Source organism: Hippopotamus amphibius, chromosome 2 (assembly GCF_030028045.1).
Source record: "Hippopotamus amphibius kiboko isolate mHipAmp2 chromosome 2, mHipAmp2.hap2, whole genome shotgun sequence".
Taxonomy (NCBI): domain Eukaryota; kingdom Metazoa; phylum Chordata; class Mammalia; order Artiodactyla; family Hippopotamidae; genus Hippopotamus; species Hippopotamus amphibius.
Window position 1 is genome coordinate 156,906,742 of NC_080187.1, and position 21,024 is coordinate 156,927,765.

A 21,024-nucleotide genomic window follows, 5' to 3' on the forward strand; every position below is an offset into this window, starting at 1 on the left:
TGCTGAGAAATCAGCTGTGAATCTTATGGGAGTTCCCTTGTATGTTATTTGTCATTTTTCCCTTGTTGCTTTTAATAACTTTTCTCTGTCTTTAATTTTTGTCAATTTGACTACTATACATCTTGGTGTGTTTCTCCTTGGGTTTATCTTGCCTGGGACTCTGCGCTTCCTGGACTTGGGTGGCTATTTCCTTTCCCACATTAGGGAATTTTTCAACTATAATCTCTTCCAGTATTTTCTCGGGTCTTTTCTCTCTCTCTTCTCCTCCTGGGACCCCTATAATGCGAATGTTGGTGCGTTCAACATTGTCCCAGAGGCCTCTTATGCTGTCTTCAGTTCTTTTCATTCCTTTTTATTTATTCTTTTCTGCAACAGTGATTATCACCATTCTGTCTTCCAGGTCACTTATTCGCCCTTCTGCCTCAGTTAATCTGCTACTGGTTCCTTCTAGTGTATTTTTCATTTCAGTTATTGTGCTGCATATCTCTGCTTGTTTGCTCTTTAATTCTTCTAGGTCTTTGGTAAACTTTTCAACCTTTGCATCCAGCCTTTTTTCAAAGTCCTGGATCATCTTCACCATCATTATTCTGAATTCTTTTTCTGTAAGGGTGCCTATCTCCTCTTCATTTAGTTGTGTTTCTGGGGTTTTATCCTGTCCCTTCATCTGGTACAAAGTCCCCTGCTCTTTCTTTTTCTCTTTCTGTGGCTGTGGTTTTCAGTTCCACAAGACAAAATACTGCTGATACTGCTTGAGACTGCTGTCTTTCCTCTTGTGGAGGAAGCTATCTAGGAGGCTTGTGCATGCTTCCTGATGGGAGGGATTGATGGTGGGTAGGGCTGGGTGGGAGGAGCTCCGTAAGACTTTAATCCAATTTGGTGGGCGGAGCTCAGTAAAACTTTAGTCTGCTTGTCTGCCAATGGGTGGGGCTGTGTTAACACCCTGTTGGTTGTTTAGCCTGAGGCTACCTAGCACTGGAACCTATAGGCAGTTTTGGTGGGGCTAATGGCAGACTCTGGGAGGGCTCACACCCATGATCACTTCCCAGAACCCCTGCTGCCAGTGTCCCCATCTCCTTGGTGAGCCACAGCTGCCTCCCACCTCTGCAGGCAACCTCCAACACCAGCAGGTAGGTCTAGTTCAGTCTCCTATGGGGTCACTGCTCCTTCCCTCTGGGTCCTGGTGAGCACTTTTTTGTGTGCCCTCCAAGAGTGGAGTCTCTGTTTCCCCCAGTCCTGTGGAGGTCCTGCAATCAAATCCAGCTGGCTTTCAAAGTCTGATTCTCTGGGGATTCCTCCTTCTGTTGCTGGACTCCCAGGTTGGGAAGCCTGATGTGGAGCTCAGTACCCTCACTTTAGTGGTTGGACTTCTGCAGTATAACTGTTCTCCAGTTTGTGAGTCACCCACCCAGCATTTATGGGATTTGATTTTAATGCGATTGTGCCCCTCCTACCATCTCATTGTGGCTTCTCCTTTGTCTCTGGATGTGAGGTGTCTTTTTTGGTGAGTTCCAGGGTCTTTCTGTCGATGATTGTTCAGCAGTTAGTTGTAATTCCCATGCTCTTGCAAGAGGGAGTGAGTGCACGTCCTCCTACTCAGCCATCTTGCAAGAGGGGCCTTTTTTGTACAGATTTGTCAAAAACAACTTTAGTCTTTACTTGTCAGGTGAATAGGACTTTTTAAGACAGAATTAGCATTCCAGCAGAATATGCTCTGTGGTATGATGGTAAGGAAGCAGAGGAGACAAGCCCAAGTAACAAGGAAGGAGGGTGAAAGAACTTGATATAAAAAATAAGGTAGAAGGTACTAGATACCACTGTAATTCTTGAAAAGTATAAGCCTCATGATGAGAATAGTTAATCCATCCTTCCAAGAATGGGTAAAGAACAGTAGTGGAAGTAATCAGAAAGTGTCATCTGGAAGGACACAACATTTAGGCTTCAGGCGACTTTGGATCACAGTAGTGCCTTCCTCTTGGAAAAGAATTCCTTCAAATCTGCCTATTCGAGTAACAAGTCAATTTCCACTGAATACCGCTCCTCATTAAAAGTGAATTCAGGACTTCCCTGGTGGTGCAGGGTTAAGAATCCGCCTGCCAATGCAGGGGACATGGGTTTAAGCCCTGGGCTGGGAAGATCCCACATGCTGCAGAGCAACTGGGCCCCTGTGCAGCAACTACTGAGCCTGTGCCCTAAAGCACGTGAGCCACAACTACGGAAGCCCATGAGCCTAGAGCTCATGCTCTGCAACAAGAGAAGCCACTGCAATGAGAAGCCTGCACATCACAACAAAGAGGAGACCCTGCTCACCGCAACTACAGAAAGCCCATGTGCAGCAACGAAGACCCACTGCAGCCAAAAGTAAATAAATAAATAAATAAATAAATAAATAAATAAATAAATAAATAAAATTTATTTTAAAAAAAGTGAATTCAGCTTGTCCCACCATATCTATGCTGGCACCTTCCCAAAAGCTAATTTTCATCTAAACTTTCCCCTTAATTCATCAACTTTGGCACATACATATCTTCCAATCTAGTTGTAGCCCCATTAGGCTTTCACTGAAAGTTCAGGATCATACTTCATTGGGCTTCCAAGTTGACGAGCCTCAGAAAAGTTTCTTCTGCTACTTGTGGCCATTTCACTCTACATGTGCATATGGCTTTGAGCGCCCAGCCAGGGGTTGGGCCAAAGAACATGGGCCCCTTTGTCAATGCTTTTCCTGATTAATTTGTCTCTGGTGATTTGAGGTAAGGTTTCTTATCTCCATTTTTGCCTTTAGGCTTTAAAGCAATTTCCTCCAAACTGGGTTAAATACGGTGGATTTGTTTAGACCCTTAAATACTGAGGAACAAGCAGAGTCTCCGTCAACCACCTCACCTCTGAGAGTGCTGCATTTCAAACCTATCCATGTCTGCTTTATCAATCTTTTGCTTAATAACCATTTAAAGACTTCTATCCCCTGTCTTTTCCCATTCTCTTGTGAATCACTCTAAGTTTTCTTTACCATCTGTAACACCCATACGCATAAGAGGAAGCTGAGAAAACAAATTTGATGTGGCCATTTAGACAGTTGCTTAATTTCACAGCAGTAAGTTTACATGGAGTGCTCATGAAAAAGGTGCCCACTTAATCATAGCACTTACCATGACCTGGATGAACATCTTGAAGAGTTCCACTTTGCTTTTAAAGGAGAGGAAGGACAATTCCCTTTCTTAGGAAAGAAGAATTCTACAGCAGCTGTTTTCTAGCATACTCTAGCCATCCTCTCAGGAACAACCTGCTGCATTTGGATCACATATGGCCATATAGCTGAACTTGATGTTCAGGAGTAAGCTTTGGGCATTGCATCCACCGAAACATCCTCCTCCATTTTGCAGCACTTGAAACCAGGTAGTTTGCTCCTTTTTCAACAAAATATTTCATGGTTTTTTACCTTTAATTTGATTTATCATTATTAGTAATAGCCATAATAGTATTTTATAAATGAATATTTTTCCTCTTCATTTTTTGACCCTAGAACTTTTCAAAGTTTATCAGTTTTAATAATTAAATTTCTCCTCAACTTTTAAAATTTTTATACCCTGGTAACACCTGATCTGGACTGGACTGTTTTTAGCAACATTTTTTCAACACTTCTAGGTGATTAAAAGTGGATAAGAAAACATTTTTGCAGTTGTTTATAAGACTGCTGTATTCAAGGAAAAAAGTTAATAAATGTTTTTTTTTAAGCTATAGATTTTTATATTCTACAAAAAATAAAAATGATTTTTGGTTTTATATCAAATCAAACTGACTCTTCAGATTCTAGTGGCGATAAGATTCTACACAAAAACAGTTAATGTGACTATTAAACGATGGCCATCCATTCATTTAATACTGTCAGTACCAAGAACAACAACAGCAACACTAGGATTTAAAAATAGCCTTGGGATATGAAAATACATGAACTACACATTTCTCCTCTAGAATAAAAAATGCTGCATCTACATACTCATATAAAAGCATAACAGACTCTTTAGGACAGGGAATAGTTTTGGTTTCTGATTCAAGTTTTTAGGTACTTATTGTAAACCGAGAACAAAAGCATCATATAAATCCAAGAATTTGTCAGTTATTTGGACAAAACTATATTGCATATAGAGAAAGTTTTCATGGGGTAATACTGATTTTTGATTCATGATGGTAATCTCAACACATTTTGAAGTGATACATATTATTTGTAATAGAGAATAAAACAAAAACAGATTTCTTTGAAAATGCTGCTGAGAAAGTATTATGACACAGAGATTACATTGGAGGAAAGTGAAAAGCATTTGTACAAAAGTGAAGCTTTAAACAACATTTTCCCTTCATAAAAGTTCATCTTTTTTTTTTAATTTTTTAAATTTATTTTTGAGTTACACCAAAGTCAATCAGCTGTATTTATACACATATCCCCATATTCCCTCCCTCCCACGACTCCCCCCCACTCTCCCCATCCCAGCCCTCTAAGGCATCACCCATCATCGAGTTGATCTGCCTTTGTTATACAGCAACTTCCCACTAGCTATCTATTTTACAGTTGGTATTGTAAATATGTCTATGCTTCTCTTTCACTTCATCCCAGTTTCCCCTTTGCCCCCCATCCCCCCCAACCTCGTGTCCTCCCGTCCATTCTCTGCATCTGCATCCTTATTCTTGTCTTGTCACTGGGTTTATCAGAACTATTTTTTTTTTTTTTTTAGATTCCATATAGGGGCTTCTGTGGAAACAAAGAGTTAAATTATTGGCAACATGAGTCAGGAAAAGCACAGATTGGGAATACAGGATACATTAATTTGAAAGCACTTGTATTCCACAGCCTCAGCGAGCACAGCAGAACAATTGCACATGTCCCAGTGAGTCAGCAGACTAGGGGAAGTGTCTACATTCAGATTCTAAATTTTTTCTTGTATCATAAGTTTGCAATATTTCATGAGGTCAAAGTGTTTCTTCAGATTCATTAGTTATAACAGTGATGTTAATTCTGCACTTTTTGTTCTACATACTCAACATGACTATTAAGTAATTGTGTATACATGATGTTAAGGAGATGAATGTACCTTGTCACTCTACAGATCTTAACATTTATTGAATGACAAATTTTAATCTCATTAAAACTGTGAGTGATGAGTTTAAAATATATGCCACTTATTATTAGAAGTTGATTTATATCCTAAAGCACTTGCAGTTATCTCTAATGCCACCATTCTTATTTCACTCTCTGTAGTCTCTATTAGATTATGAATTAATCTTGTTTCTAGATTCTGGCAAAATGCAAAATGCTTGACATATGGTCATCATCCTGTGTGTGTATGTGTGTGTGTATGTATATGTACACAGACAAATATATATGTACATATATAATTTATAATGATATGATGCATTAACTATATTATATAATAAACATATACTTGTTATTTAAATATTTTAATATACATCATTAACATGTTATATACTAAATAATATTATACATAATAATCATTGAATGTCTGAGAATAAGTGGTAACTATGACACTTTCATGCTTTTTAGTGAGGTTTATAATTGACAATAAAGTAGATCAAGACACTGTGATCCCTTATAGGGCAGTGTCATATCATTTCAGAAGACCTAATTATTCTAATTTAAATGACAATAAAATAGTAGCTGCTAATATTGTGAACATTTTCTTTGCTCAAAACATTGAGATAACTATTGTAGAAATCATTGCCAATGCCCAATTATAGCATTTAAGTTATTTCTTTATAAATTTTGCTGAAACATTCACACATGCTTCCCCAAAATACCTGCCTATTTTAATTATTTCCTTATGAATTATGACAACATTTTAATTTTGGTACATAGTATAATGAATTTAGTGTTTTAAACCTTACTAGCTTTCCATGTTTTATAAAGTACAATGCCACTCACCCATTTTCTTACATGAAATCAATAATTTATTTAGTTAATAAATCTCTTACTTGACACCACAAGATTTGTGAATATAATAGAGATGTAAGAATGAGAAAAGTGAAATTACAGACTGAAGTTTGAGCAAAGCATCCCCAGATTGTTTAGATAATAGTACTGATTTTTAAAACACATTTGGGGATGTTGAATATCACTTTGTAAATTAGGTAGGAAAATAAATACATAGTTATTTTACAGTTATTGTATTTTCATAAAAGGACAGTAAGAAATGTATCCAGAATCCTAGAGCTACAGACAGAGACACAACTAAAATACATTTCTCCAACTGTACTAAAGTATACTTTCCAATACGTCACGGGAACTCACTATCAGCCCAAACCAAACTCATACATATAATCTAGATAGAGATATCTTTAATTCAGAATAATATATGCACATGGGGAAAATATTCAGCATCATGGAAGGTTATAAAATGAAAACTAGTAGCCTTCCAATCTGATGTCATTTTTAGCCCAGGCCTTTGGCAGTAATGACTTTTGAATGTTTGTTTTATTCATTTTGAGGGGGTGATATCTCAAACTAAGTTGTATTGTTAAATCTCTAATTTCCCATCTTTAACTCACACAGCTCTATCTAATGCCTTACTTTCTCTTCTCCAAATATTCTTAGTTTTAATTTGTATTTTTGTTATTTTGGTAATTTTTTATTAAGCAAATCATGCAGTAAGATTATCTTAGATTTTCTTTTCTCATGTTCTAAATTTCACATATTATGGATATCTTAACTTCATTTTAAAAACTGTAATAGCTACATAGCATTTTGTATTAATAACATGATTTGTTTACTATTATCCTAATTTTATTTCCAGAAACTTACAAATGGCTATTCAGAGGTGCACTGATAAAAATATCCACGATCTACATACAGTAAGACTGGAATAAGAGGCTCTGACTCTCTTCACATTCCTATAAAAAATGCATCAGAAGGCTATTATTAATAGTCCAAATGTGCTTAGTCTCTCACACTGGCTTGCATTTGTCCACATCTGCTGCTTATTAAACTATTCTGGTGCTTCTTATGGTCAACAACTATCAGAAGAATGCAAATGGATATAATAGGTATTCTCTCTGAAATTCTTCAGGCTTTCAATCTCCAGCATTTTAAGTTAGGGAGTATTTGGTACCAGATATTATATATCAACGTTTGTTATTTTTGAGATCTTTACATCTGGCTGTGTTCTTATTGTACCCAGAATTTGTGATATATTTCTTAAGTAGTTTTACTAGTTTATGACCCAGTTTTCAGAACATAAGCAAAACCATTTCAAAAGACCAGTGGTGGATAACAAAATTTTAACCCCCTCCAAACATCTCTATTTCCACTTCAAATTCACCACTGGCCAAAACTTCCTTTCTCTTTTTCATGTTAGTATGTATATTTAAGTATCAAACATTGTGTCTATACCTGTCTCTCTCTCTCCCCCCAACCCCTCGCACACATACACACACACAAGTATACCTCGAAAATATCATGGTTTCAGTTCCAGACTATCATTGCAAAGGGAATATTACAATAAAGCAAGTTACATGAAGTTTTTGGTTGCCCAGTGCATATAAAAGTTTTGTTTATATTATACTGTAGTACATAAAGTGTATGATGGCATTATGTCTAAAAAAAGTATATACTTTAATTTAAAAATACTGTATTGCTCAAAAATGTTAACCATCATCTGAGTCTTCAATGAGTTGTAATCTTTCTGCAGTAGTAACATCAAAGATTACTGATCAGAGAGCACCATAACAAATAGAATAATAGCGAAAAAGCTTGAAATATTGCAAAAAGTGACACAGATACATGAACTGAGCAAATGTTATTGGAAAAATGATGAAACAGACTTGCTCCACACAGCCTTCAATTTGTAAAAAATGCAATATGCCTTTATACATATACATATATATACACATACACTTACATACACACATATACCTATGTAATACATAGGTATTTCTGATATTTCTTTAGTTTTTTATCTTTTTTCTCATTTTGAGACAAGTACAATACTTTTGATTATCATAGGTTATTTTTTTTGTATTAAATTTATTTTTAAATTTTTTTAAGAACTTTTATTGAGATACAGTTAACAGACAATAAACTGCATATATTTAGAGTGTACTAGTTGGTATCCCAATCTCCCAATTCATTCCCTCCCCAACCCCCCTTGCTTTCCCCACTTGGTGTCCATATGTTTGTTCTCTACATCTGTGTCTCTATTTCTGCCTTGCAAACTGGTTGATTTGTACCATTTTTCTATAGTCCACATATATGTGTTAATATACGATATTTGTTTTTCTCTTTCTGACTCACATCACTCTGTATGACAGTCTCTAGGTCCATCCATGTCTCTACAAATGTCCCAGTATCATTGCTTTTTACAGCTGAGTAATATTCCATTGTATATGTGTACCACATCTTTTTTATTCTTTCATTTGTTGATGGACATTTAGGTTACTTTCATGTCCTGGCTATTGTAAATAGTGCTGCAATGAATATTGGAGTCCATGTGTCTTTTTGAATTATACCCAGAGAAAACCATAGGTTCTTAATATATTGTATAATACATAACATATTATAAAATATAATATAGTAATTTGCACAGTGTGGTGGTTAATTTTATGCATCCATTTGACTGAACCACAGAGTGTCCATAAATTGGGTAAAACATCCTGGGAGTTTCTGTGAGTGTTTTTAAGTGAGATTAACATTTAAATTGGTAGACTTAGTAAAGCAGATTGTCTTCTCTTATGTGGGTAGTCCTCATCCAATTATTTGAAAAGTACAAAAAGATGACACTCTTTTGCGGAAGAGAGAATTTTTCCATCATGTCTGCCTGTGAACTGAAACTTGGGCTTTTTCTTGCTTTGGAACTTGAACAGGAACATTGTATCTTCCTGGGTGCCCAGCCTGCTGGCCTTCAGGATGGAATTACACCACTGACTCTGCTGGTTCTTGGGCCTTTAGACTCAGAGCATAATAAGCCATCCACCGGCTCTCCTGGGCTTGCTTACTCACCCCTGGGGCTACCCAGCCTCCATAACTGTGTGACCCCATGCCTTATGAATATCTTTATTGTACGAGGGTGAGTCAAAAATTATCCGCACTCTGGCTGTAGAATTTAGTTTTAATATAACCAGAGTGCAGATGATTTTTGACTCACCCTCGTAATAATAATTATTAATAATAAAGAAATGATATCATTGTCCAGTGTAAATTGTTACCAATTACTTATTATCAATTAATTGTATTCATGGTAATAATTATTACCATAAAGAGAATTTCTTTACTGGATTGTCTCATATGATTATGGAGGCAGGCTGGTCCCAAGATCTACAGGGTGAGTTGCCAAGCTAGAGACCCAGGAGCATCTATATATTTATGAAAATATTTTCCCTCAGTTATCAAATTTTTATGTTCACTTCTTTATGAATAAAAGTAAAATAAAATTTTCTCAATTTTCAAATGAAAATATCCTCCTCTGAATTTAATTAGACTTTAATTAAAACTAAAATGAAAGTAGCCATCCAAAATTTTAATATTGGATTATGCTTTATCTCATCATTTAATGGGGTGTTAATGTTAGTCCCCATAGAAGGCATTAGAGTTTTTTCACAGTGACTTGTATGTATAGTTAAATATATTTCTCAGTATTTTATTTGCTGTTAATGGAAATTTTTTCTCATTTCTTTCTTTTATTTTAATAAACCAAAATGTAAATATATAGCTAAACCTCCAACTGTTTCCTTTTAAGCATCTCTTTCCCTACAAATGAACACCCTAGGTTGAGATGGATCATTTTCATTTAGTACTTAGCACTTGCAATTTGGTTTCAAAGTCTCTGATTTGAGTCATACAAAATTGCTATAATTGTTGGTCAAAAAGTTCAAACATCAGCAATTTCATATGGCTCAATTTTACTAGATATATACCACTACTTTAAGGCTTTTAAATATATGTAAAGGCTACCAGAAAATGAGTTGTCCTTTGAAAATTACTTTTAAAAACTACAAAGTTCTATTAAAGATAGAGAGTGAGAAAAAATTGTACTTAATATAAAAAAAGTTATGAACATGCCACAATTTCTATTTTAAAATACAAAATCGCATCGCTTAAAGGAGGAAATCAATTAAGGAAATAGATTTCCCTTTCTTTTGACTATAAATCATGTATATTTAGTCACTTTTCATTAAGAAATCAAAATATCTTTTCTTCCAGTTTAAAAATAAGAAAATTATTTGAGACATAATATAACAGGGAAAAATAAGTTGCTTTTTAAAATGTCTTCTGGAGGTAGTCCCTTCTTGAAAATTTTTGTTTAAATTAACATATAAAGTTGGGTGAAAACAAATTATTCTATTATTCCATTTACTATACGTGCATTAATGAGATTGAGGGGCTGAGAGTTTGTATGAATTCTTCACCCCAACAAAAGAACTGGAAAAGTCATTTTTTTTTCCTGCTTTACAGATTATTTGGGAAGAATTTCATAAACCATTTCACATAGTTTCCTGAATAATTTTAATAGATTGGTGATGAAAAAGTGTAAATTAACTAATTTTTATTGACTCTGAACTGAATGTATTTTATTGTCAGAAGACTACAATCTAGACTGTTTATATAATGTTAAATAATTCTTGCCAAGAAGTATTAGTGATGTTTTATTCATTCTGAATTTAACATTTTTCAGATTTATATGTAAATTTATCAACAGCACTGTTTCTTTTATTTATTTTCCTAATGAAGCTTTCTTCACAGAGATTTTATAGTATTTAATAAAAATATATATAATACTAGGTGAAAGGTAAAATAATCACTTTAATATATACTATATAGGTTATTAAAATACAAGCGATAACTTCAACGAAATTGGTAGCATAATTTATGTTCTGTTTCTTCATTCTCATACTTTTTCTGGATAAGAAAACTATTTTGGTCATCTTTACCTATATTTTAACAGACATCAGTTCCCACAAGCCCACAAACATATCTTTTTAAATTAAAAAAGATTTGAACAGAGAATAATATAAAGTTACAAGAACTGAAACCGGTCAGAGTGCTCTGAGGTATTCTAGAAGTAGGAAGTTTTTTTTTTTAAAGAAGTATTTAAATATTTATTTGTGAATTCAAATTCTCTAAATTCTTCTTGATATCCACTTGAATTTTTCATTTCAGAAACACTGGGCTTGTACAAGTCCTAAGTTTCATTCTAGTAACTTAATTTAGCATTAAATAGACACTCTAGCCAGCCATTCCTAAGTGCATAACTAAGATTTTATGCACTATCTTACAGTTATTCCTGAAATGTCCATTTCTTATACCTATGATATTATGGATTTTACTTTCCCTCTACATGGAGATAACTTTCTTGTTATTCCTATTGCTCCGTATTTGAAACATTGGCGACATCTTGATAGTTGCTGAGAACCCACATACCCCAGAGTAAAGTTGTCATTTTTGACATTTCTGCTGACTTGATCTGCTTGTCATTTAACATATATAACACTGAATTAGCTTCTGATTTATGTACAAGATTATAAGTGCCAGCCAAGTTAGGACCTATTAGAAAGTCTTATTTTTTTCTTCCGAAGAAGAAACATTCTTAAATTCAACTGTGGACATGTAGTGTATCAAAAACATTCCTGTGCAGTTTGATTAAGTTTGATGATACCTGAGTGGACCAAATTATAAAAACCTGAGTCCCTTAGATAAAAGTTTAGATAATTAACTATTCTTCTCACTTTGATTGTATAAATGACTATATTACAGAGAAAAATCACATCTATGTGTACATAAGTATATGTATGTGTGTGTATATATGTATTTCATATTTAATAAAATACTAGATTTTACTTTTGTTTAATGGTGAAAGAACAGAAGGAACTGTCAAACCAACAACTATTTCTTCCCCACAAGTGATGTTGGTTTCTTTAATTCATTTCTAAGACAAGAAGAAAAAAAAGATGGACTACTACTGGCAGTTTGAAGTCATGCTGTTTCCTTTATTCTAAACTATATTTTAATTAAACTATAGAGATTAAGATCCTATCATGGAAGAAGCTAAGCTAACTCCTCTTTAACTTTCAAAACTCTACCCCATTTCATCCCCCAATTTTATATGTCGTGGTTTATATACTTTTCACTTTGATGCAATGATAATTTCTTGAATTATCTCACTTCTAGAATCAAGATGAAATTTTTATTTTTCCATTCAAATTTACAAAAAATATATAGCCTTCTTATTTATAACAAAGCACAAATTGCTTAGGAGGGCCCATGCCCACTCTTGACAGAAAACAATTTTTTAAAATCTTGCCAATTAAAAGTAGATAAGCATTTTAAAATTTGTCAGTTTCTTTAAGCCTAATATATTCCATTTTGAATATATTCAGTGAATTAAAAATTCAAAGTTATCAAACCTCCCTCTACCCCGTTCAAAATAGATCTCTCTGCTTTTTCCAGTCCAAGATAGTGACTGAAAGTAGCAGGAAGTTTACAGAATCTCATGGTAGCAATTGAATTAGTCTCTGTTCTTCTGTCACTGTACAAAAGTTCACCGATATCTCTGGTTGAGTCTTGTTCAAGGACACATGCTGTGGACCCTTACAACAAACCCTGCTTTTTTCCTGCTCTCACATTTATTCTTCTCCCTTCTTTCTCACAGGACTCAGCACCTGAAGACTCAGCTGTATTCTCTGCAAGTTACTAGATGATTTGTTTCTTCGCGGTTGCATTCTAAACCAACTAGACACTTACAGGAAATAAAGATATTAATAATAATAGCAACAACCTTCATCATTATGTGTTTTGTGGACACTGATTCAACCTCAGTTGTTCCTATGGTTGGAACTGACAAAAACTTACATGGCTTGATCTCACCATAAGTTTATTTAATTTTAAATACACAGCAGGCACGAGGGAAGTGCAGTATTAGAAAAAGTTGTATAATTCTGTTTGGTAAATTAAAACATAGACATACCTACAGAGAGAAACATATATTTTTATAATAGGCTTCTACATGTTTGTATGAGCAAAGAGGAAATTGTCTAGGGACACAAACTCTTGGAACAACGGGGCACCTGACAATTCAATTACACCTTAAATATTTTTATACTTAAGTAGGTAGCTTCTTATGCCAAAAATATACTTCTTTCATAATAATAAGTAAAAATTCAAATGTGAAATATTTTAATATACCTATGTATAATTTGTTTATTGACCAAGATGGGCTGGTAGCATTCAATCAGAGAGAATCTTTATATATCCTCACCAATGTCTTTAATTCCCAGGCCACGAGTCCCACACCTATTTCACACCTGTTATAGAAATAATTAGGAACAAAATTCCAGTTCTCTTCAATGACAAAACATCATTGTCTGATCCAAATAAGGCTTATTCCTTTCTCCCAATTAATATTTGTTTTGGATGTAGAAATCTTCTACGTGGAAGGGAGGCAAAGAGTCTGACTTCCAGTTAAGAACCCATGTGTCAAAAACCCAGGCCAGATTGCAGGCACTAACAAAGCTTTATCCAGCAGGCCTCTTGGGGAAGAGCTGTAGTCCCACCAGACTTAGTGCACAGTCAGTGCATTGCAGTCTCTGAAAGGAGCTGCAGTCAAGGACGCAGGCCTCTCTGAATAGTCACTGTCTTTGCATATTGACATTCCTAATTCAGGCACCTGTGTTCCTAGGTCTCTTATCTGAGGGCTTGAACATGGTATCTTCAGGCCCCTAAAGGGGGGAGGAGGGAGAAATCTTGGGGACACATTTCCCCATTCTCACTCAGAACCCAGTACTTTTTCATCCTGGCCCTTCCCTTCATTTCCCCAAACCCAAGGTCCATAAAACTGCTGGAATCTTTTGCTCACGACTCCCTCAAAATATAGGACGACCACCTCTACATCTGTGCTGATTCACCTGACCCTCCACCTTGGGGCCCATCCATGGGCAAAAATAGAACAGAAGGAGCTGGAGCTTTGAGTTTTAGACTCTTGCTTAACACCCTCTCAGTAAGTGATTAAAGACCTAACCCTTTTGTTTTTGGTCTGTTGCTTTAATTAGCTACTCTGACACCTGGCAACTGAGCTGGCTCTCTCTCTCCAGGCTCAGCTGAGTTCCTCACAGGAGGAAACGTAGGTTTCCTTTCTTTCACCCACAACAAGGTATGAATTTTAAATTGTACAAATTCAGGATCAATGAAGGAAGAGTTAAAGTTGCTTTGTTGTTGTGGCTGAATGGATGAACGTTAGTTCATGCTGGGCATAGCAGGAATACAAAAGCTATTTTTAAAAATCTCCTCTCCTAAAGTCTCAAGAACCAGCCCCTGTAACACAAGTGTGTTTGCACGCACCGCCGCCACTACAGTGAGCTTCTTGGATCAAGTCCCTTTGATCATAACTGAATTCTGGTTCTGTTCCACAGATCCATTGGCCCATTCATCTTATCTCATGATTACAATACCTTCTAAACTACTTCCTTTCACTACAGGTCTTCCAATATGCCTCTTACCTTTAGGATGTTTGTTTGTTTTTGTTTAAATCACTAGGGACTCAGGTGTCAGTTCCTGTTTTTTCATCCTCCCGCAAGTTTCAGTGGCCACATATAAGGATTTCTAAATAAAATTCTTAAAAATCATTTCATGTAGCTTGAGGGATAAGAGAGAAGAACAATATCAGAAGCCAGTGCTATGCAAAGAATTCCTCATTACCAAGTCCCTGATCATTTCCTTAGCATCCCTTTATATTTCCTTAAGGTTTGCAATGCCCTACAAATCATCAGACTGTTTTGAGATCATTTCTTGTCTAGTTTTACATAAATCTCCTAGCAGTTTAGTTGCTCTCCTTTTCATTTTTTGAGTTTTGATGCCTCAGCAGAAACAGAGAATAGGAAATATCTAAGTTTCACATTGAATATATTGTAATTTCACATTTATGCAAAAAGCTGTGACATAAGACATCCTCATCAATTTAGGAAAATAAGGTTCTATGTGAGCTGAAGAATGATTTTATTCTCCTCAAAGTAAGGAGGAAATGAATTTTAAAAACCTTAAAATTCTACCATTGTGATGGCTGAACTCATGAAAAAATTATTGTGCCATGATTCACTGAAGATCTTAGAAATACGTTAAATAATTCAGGACCATTTTACAAGCTAACAGATAACTTATTCTAGGAGATCTATTTCCCAGATTCATATTACAATGAATATTTTAACATTTTCATATCTATTTAAGAATGCATTTTTAAAGAAAATGTCAAAGGATTTTTTTCTAGATGGTTTAAACTTAAAAACTGTTTTTTCTAATTGAACAAGAAACACTTATAAATATGAGTTATTTTTATAGGTCTGCTCATGTGTTTAATGCTTGATCTAGTTATAATTCTATCATTTAATATAATAGCAGAACAACAGCCTGATCTATACCTTAAATTTCTGGTATTGATAGTGGCACTGTTCTTTACAAGTTGGCATAAATTAATTACCATTTTAAATTATTTCAACTTATCTGCATGTATATTGTTTATATGCAACTACATTTTGAAGAATATAAACAAAATGTGTGTATGTACCAAAATTTCTGGTATTATTTTTATATCATTAAACTTATAAGAAAATATACAAATCATTAAAGAAAAGGTGATTTTATGTTTTCAATAGTAAATTAAATATGTAATTTCTTACTTGACTATCTGCATGGAATCTTTGGCAGTATATTTCAAATGCCCATAGTACAGTGGAGTTGAATTTTAACAAATTTTGACAGAGAATTTTAATTCAATATCCGTGTATCACCAGTGAAATATTTGAGCTCATTATCCAAATAAAACAGCATGACCTAACTACAATGACTAGCTATACTAACTGTGGCTTAAAATAGTAATCTTATTTAACTAATGTATATGAAAATTTAGCTAATGTTTGAATTGAAACTTACTTTTTTGTGGGTTTGTATATTGTCAATAGGTGTGCATATGGTGTTTGTGCAAGAATTCCTGTTTTAATTTGTTGAAAGAAAAATGTTTTATAATGTAAAAAGGAAACCATTTATCAACTGTGACCATTTTGCATATTCAGTAGAAACAGAAAAAAAAATTAAATGATTCTGTGAAATTCATATAAATGGTTCTTTGCCACAGATTTGAAATAGACTAATATGAATCTTTGTTAGGTGGAACTGATATAGTGTTTTGTCTAGGGATAATTTTCTTCTCTATTGAGGCAAAATTCTTCTATTTTGCCCAATATTCCATAAATTATGAGGTTTTTCATTCCAGCTGGTGGAGATGTGGATTACTCCCAATCCTGTATCTCTCCATATAGTAAGCTTAGGCAATTTGTGCTTTCAGAATCTGTTTCCTGTCTCTCAAGGATTATTGTCCTCTGCATGATATTGAATCGTTGTTTCATGTACTTCATCCAGTTTTAGGTTGATAATCAGGAGAGAAAATAAGCCCTAGATTAAAACTGCTCCAGTTCCACCTAATAAACTGTGAAGGGATCAAACTGTCTCTAAGAATTTTAAATACATTCCAGAGAAAACGCAATACTATTCGTAGGAATAAAAAATTATCCATCATCAAACTTCTTCCAGCCATGATGGAGAAACAGGGCATGAGAGCTCTCGCAGTGTGCATACCTTTTCTCTGGTACTCTGTTCTGCAAACACTAGGTTCCTCTAACTCCCAAGGATTCCGACTCCATATCCTCAATTCAAATATCTGTGTGCTCTGATCGGGTCTCCCTTCCTTTGCTACAGCTAGGGAATTCTCTTCAGGCTTTAATTTGTGGCAGTATCGGAACTTATTTGTTTCTTTTCTTCAGACAGCCAATGTCTGAAAACAGTTGTTTCTATATTTTGGATTTTTAGTTATTTTAGGAGGGTAAATTAGATGAATCTTACTCCATCCTGGCTTGAGGTAGAAATTGTCTCCAGAGGTTTTTTTTTTAAGAACTTTTGTCGAGATATAATTGACATACAATAAACTGCATATATTTAAAGCATACAATTTGATATTTTTTTTCTTATTAGTAATGTACATATGACAATCCCAATCTCCCAGTTCATCACACCCCAACCCCCCCTGCTTTCCCCCATTGGTGTTCATATGTTTGTTCTCTACATTTGTGTCTCTATTTCTGCCTTGCAAACCAGTCGATCTGTACCATTTTTCTAGATTCTGCATATATGCGTTAATATATGATATTTGTTTTTCTCTTTCTGAGTTACTTCACTCTATATGACAGTCTCTAGGTCCATCCATGTCTCATGTCTCTACAAATGAACCAATTTTGTTCCTTTTTATGGCTGAGTATCATTCCACTGTATATATGTACCACATTTTCTTTATCCATTGATCTGTTGATGGGCATTTAGGTTGCTTCCATGACCTGGCTGTTGTAAACAGTGTTGCAATGAACTTTGGGGTTCATGTGTCTTTTTGAATTATGGTCTTCTCTGGGTATATGCCCAGTAGTGGGATTGCTGGGTCATATGGTAATTCTATTTTTAGTTTTTCATGGAACCTCTATACTGCTTCTCCATAGTGGCTGTATCAATTTACATTCCCACCAACAGTGCAAGAGGGTTCCCTTTTCTCCAACACCCTCTGCAGCATTTACGGTTTGTAGATTTTCTGATGATGCCCATTCTAACCGGTATGAGGTGATACCTCATTGTAGTTTTGATTTGAATTTCTCTAATAATTAGTGATGTTGAGCAGCTTTTCACGTGCCTCTTGGCCATCCATATGTCTTCTTTGGAGAAATGCCTATTTAGGCCTTCTGCCCATTTTTGGATTGGGTTGTTTGTTTTTTTGATATTGAGCTGGATGAACTGTTTATATATTTTGGAGATTAATCCTTTGTCTGTTGATTCGTTTGCAAATATTTTCTCCCATTCTGAGGGTTGTCTTTTTGTCTTGTTTATAGTTTCCATTGCTGTGCAAAAGCTTGTAAGTTTCATTAGGACCCATTTGTTTACTTTTGTTTTTATTTCCATTACTCTAGGAGGTGTGTCAAAAAAGATCTTGCTGTGATTTATGTCAAAGAGTGTTCTTCCTATGTTTTCTTCTAGGAGTATTATAGTGTCTGGCGTTACATTTAGGTCTTTAATCCATTTTGAGTTTATTTTTATGTATGGTATTAAGGAGTGTTCTAATTTCATTCTTTTACATGTAGCTGTCCAGTTTTCCATCTACAGAGATTTTTAATCTTGAAATTTAATAAAACATTAAGTTAACCCACTATATTACTGATTTTATCCTGATTTGAATGGTGCACAGAGAGCAAATGCTTTAGATGCTTCAGTTAGACATACATGAAATAACTAGTGGGATATCAACCTGAAAAAAGTCAGGGGTATTTTTGACTCAAATTTTGTAGAAGTTCTGTGATTTTCAGCATATTGAGATATCCCCACCAAGTTAAAAGACAAGCTGTTGAGCCTCATATCACTTCACTTCTGAAAAAAATGATAATCATTTGAGGCAGTTTTGGAATTTGGAAGTTAAATACACCATATTTGTGAGGGCTATATCAAGCCATCTGTAGATTCATCTGTTAGACCTCCAGTTCCTACAGGGCCAGAGTAAGAGAAGCTCTCCAGCAAATCCAGTCTGCAGTACAAGATGCTCTAGGACTTGAGCCTTTTAATCCAGCAGAACCAGTGATACCTGAAGTACCAGTGTGATAAGAAGCCTCTGGAAAGAGCAATAGAAAAATCATACCACAGAACTCTGGTGTATCTCCCTTCTTCTGTACGTATCTGTTCTCCTTTTGACAAATAACTACGGCTTGCCAATGGACTTAGGTAAAGAGTGAATGCCTTACCATGAACATCAAGTAATCATGAGGTCTAAGCTTCCCATTATGAACTTGGCACTGTCCGATCTAACTCCTTACAAGGGGTATGGGAAGCAGACTGTGCAGCAGCAAGGTATCATCAAATGAAAATGATTTATAAGGGAGTGAGCTCAGGCAGACCCAGAAATGAAAGTAGGTTGAATGAGTAGGTGGCTCGGACTCATTTGACACTTTTCCTATTGCTTTGCCTCTTCTCCTTCAATCCATGCTATGGTATCCTGGGAAGTTCATTATGACCAGATGACTGAGGAGGAAGAAATTTAAGTGTGGATTACAGATTATTCTACATTATATGATGGCATAATCTGAATTAGTTGGATAGTTCAAGCATTACAGCCTAGTCAGGGATAAATGTGAAGAAGTTGGCAATAGTTTGGCTGGATGGCCCAGGACTCAGAAGAAACAGGATTGGCAAGTTGGTGAGCAAAAAGCCTGTGGACGATATACATGGATGGACATTTCAGAATGGGCAAAGTTGAATGCCCAACAAAGGGCATCTACTGCAGAGGAGTTCTTAATCATCAGATGGCATTCTGATTGCTACTCTGATCTTATTGCGTATAAGGAAAATAATGTCCCCTTCGACTGCTTAAGTATAGCTACCCTGCCTCTGTCATTCTGGCTTTGCATCATGCCAGATATTAGAGAGCTCACTTTCCATGGCAGCATTCCTGTTCTCAACCCTGGTCACTATTAAGGATAGCCACTACTGAGCTTCTCAATATGTTGATACTCTCATCATTGGCCCATTTCTTTCTTTCTTTCTAAAAGTTGTCCTCCAGGCTCTCTGGTGATCGTATTCATGGGATGAATTCTCAGGTCATACACAATCAGTCCATTCAAATAGACCTACCTCCCTAAATTCCTAGAAACTTTTCACAGATTTTGCCAAGTGAATTCTAGTTTTGATATGATTTTTGCTGTACGCATGTGGTTCTCAAAATATGGTGCCAGAAACAACAGCATCAATATCATCAGGGATCTTGTTAGAATGTACATTTTTGGCACCAACCCATGCCTACCAAACCTCTGGGTGGAGGCCCCAGTAACCTGTGTTTTACTAAGACCTCTGAGTGATTCTTATGGTAAAATTTAAGAATCACTCCTGTAGACCATCATCAAATTCATGTTTTACAGAGTTATCTCAGAATGAAGCCAGTTCCCAGCACCAAGTGTACAATGATGTTTGTACAAAACATCAAATGTCAAGTTATAGTGTATTGCTTTCTCTTAAAAATTACATCTGTTTGTTAAATAACATGTTCATTAAATCAAGTGAACATGTATGTAGGAACATACGAAGAGGAAATAATTGTATATCCCTGCTACAAAACAAGACTCATTCTTAATTCTCAGTTTATTGATTTCTATTCTTTATTTTGTGCATAATTGTATTTGTATTACTGTAAACATATTTTAGTATATTATGTTTTTGTCAGATGTTGGTATATGAGTGTTATGCCAGCCTCTTAAAATAGACTGAATAAAGATCTTTCCTTTTCTATTTTCTGAAAAAATAACACGTAATATTGGTGTTGTTTTATTCTTAAATATTTGATAGAATTTAGTGAAATTGTGAATTATGTAGGCCTGGGTGTTCTTTTATGGAAAGGTTTTGAATAACAATTTTAATTTATTTAATAGAGATTTATTCAAATTTTCCATTTTTTTCCTTAGTGAGTTGCATTTTTATGAAATTTTCAATTCAGCTAAACAGTTGAATTTGTTGCAACTGTTTTTCCATACATCTTTGATCATTTTAATGTCAGTAGGATTTGTGATGAAAATCCATGTTTTTATTCCTGATATTGGTGAATTTTTGATTTGAATGACCAGTCCAGTAAGAGGTTTGTCAATTTTGTTGATCATTTCAATGAATTAGTTATTGTCATTTGTTTGTTTATTGTCTAAATTGGATTTTTGCTATCATCTTCATTACTTATTTATTTCAGCTTACTTGCTCTTTTATTTCTAGTTTCTCATATTTGGACATTAATGTGGTAGGCAGAATAACACCTCCTCCAAAATATCCACATTTCAATCATCCAAACCCATGTTACCTGACATGACAGAAGTGACTTTGAAGATGCAATTAAATTAAGGATCTTGACATGGGGAGATTGTCCTGGATTATATTGGTGGGCAGAATGTAATCTTTAGGGTCCTTATAATGGAAGGCAAGAG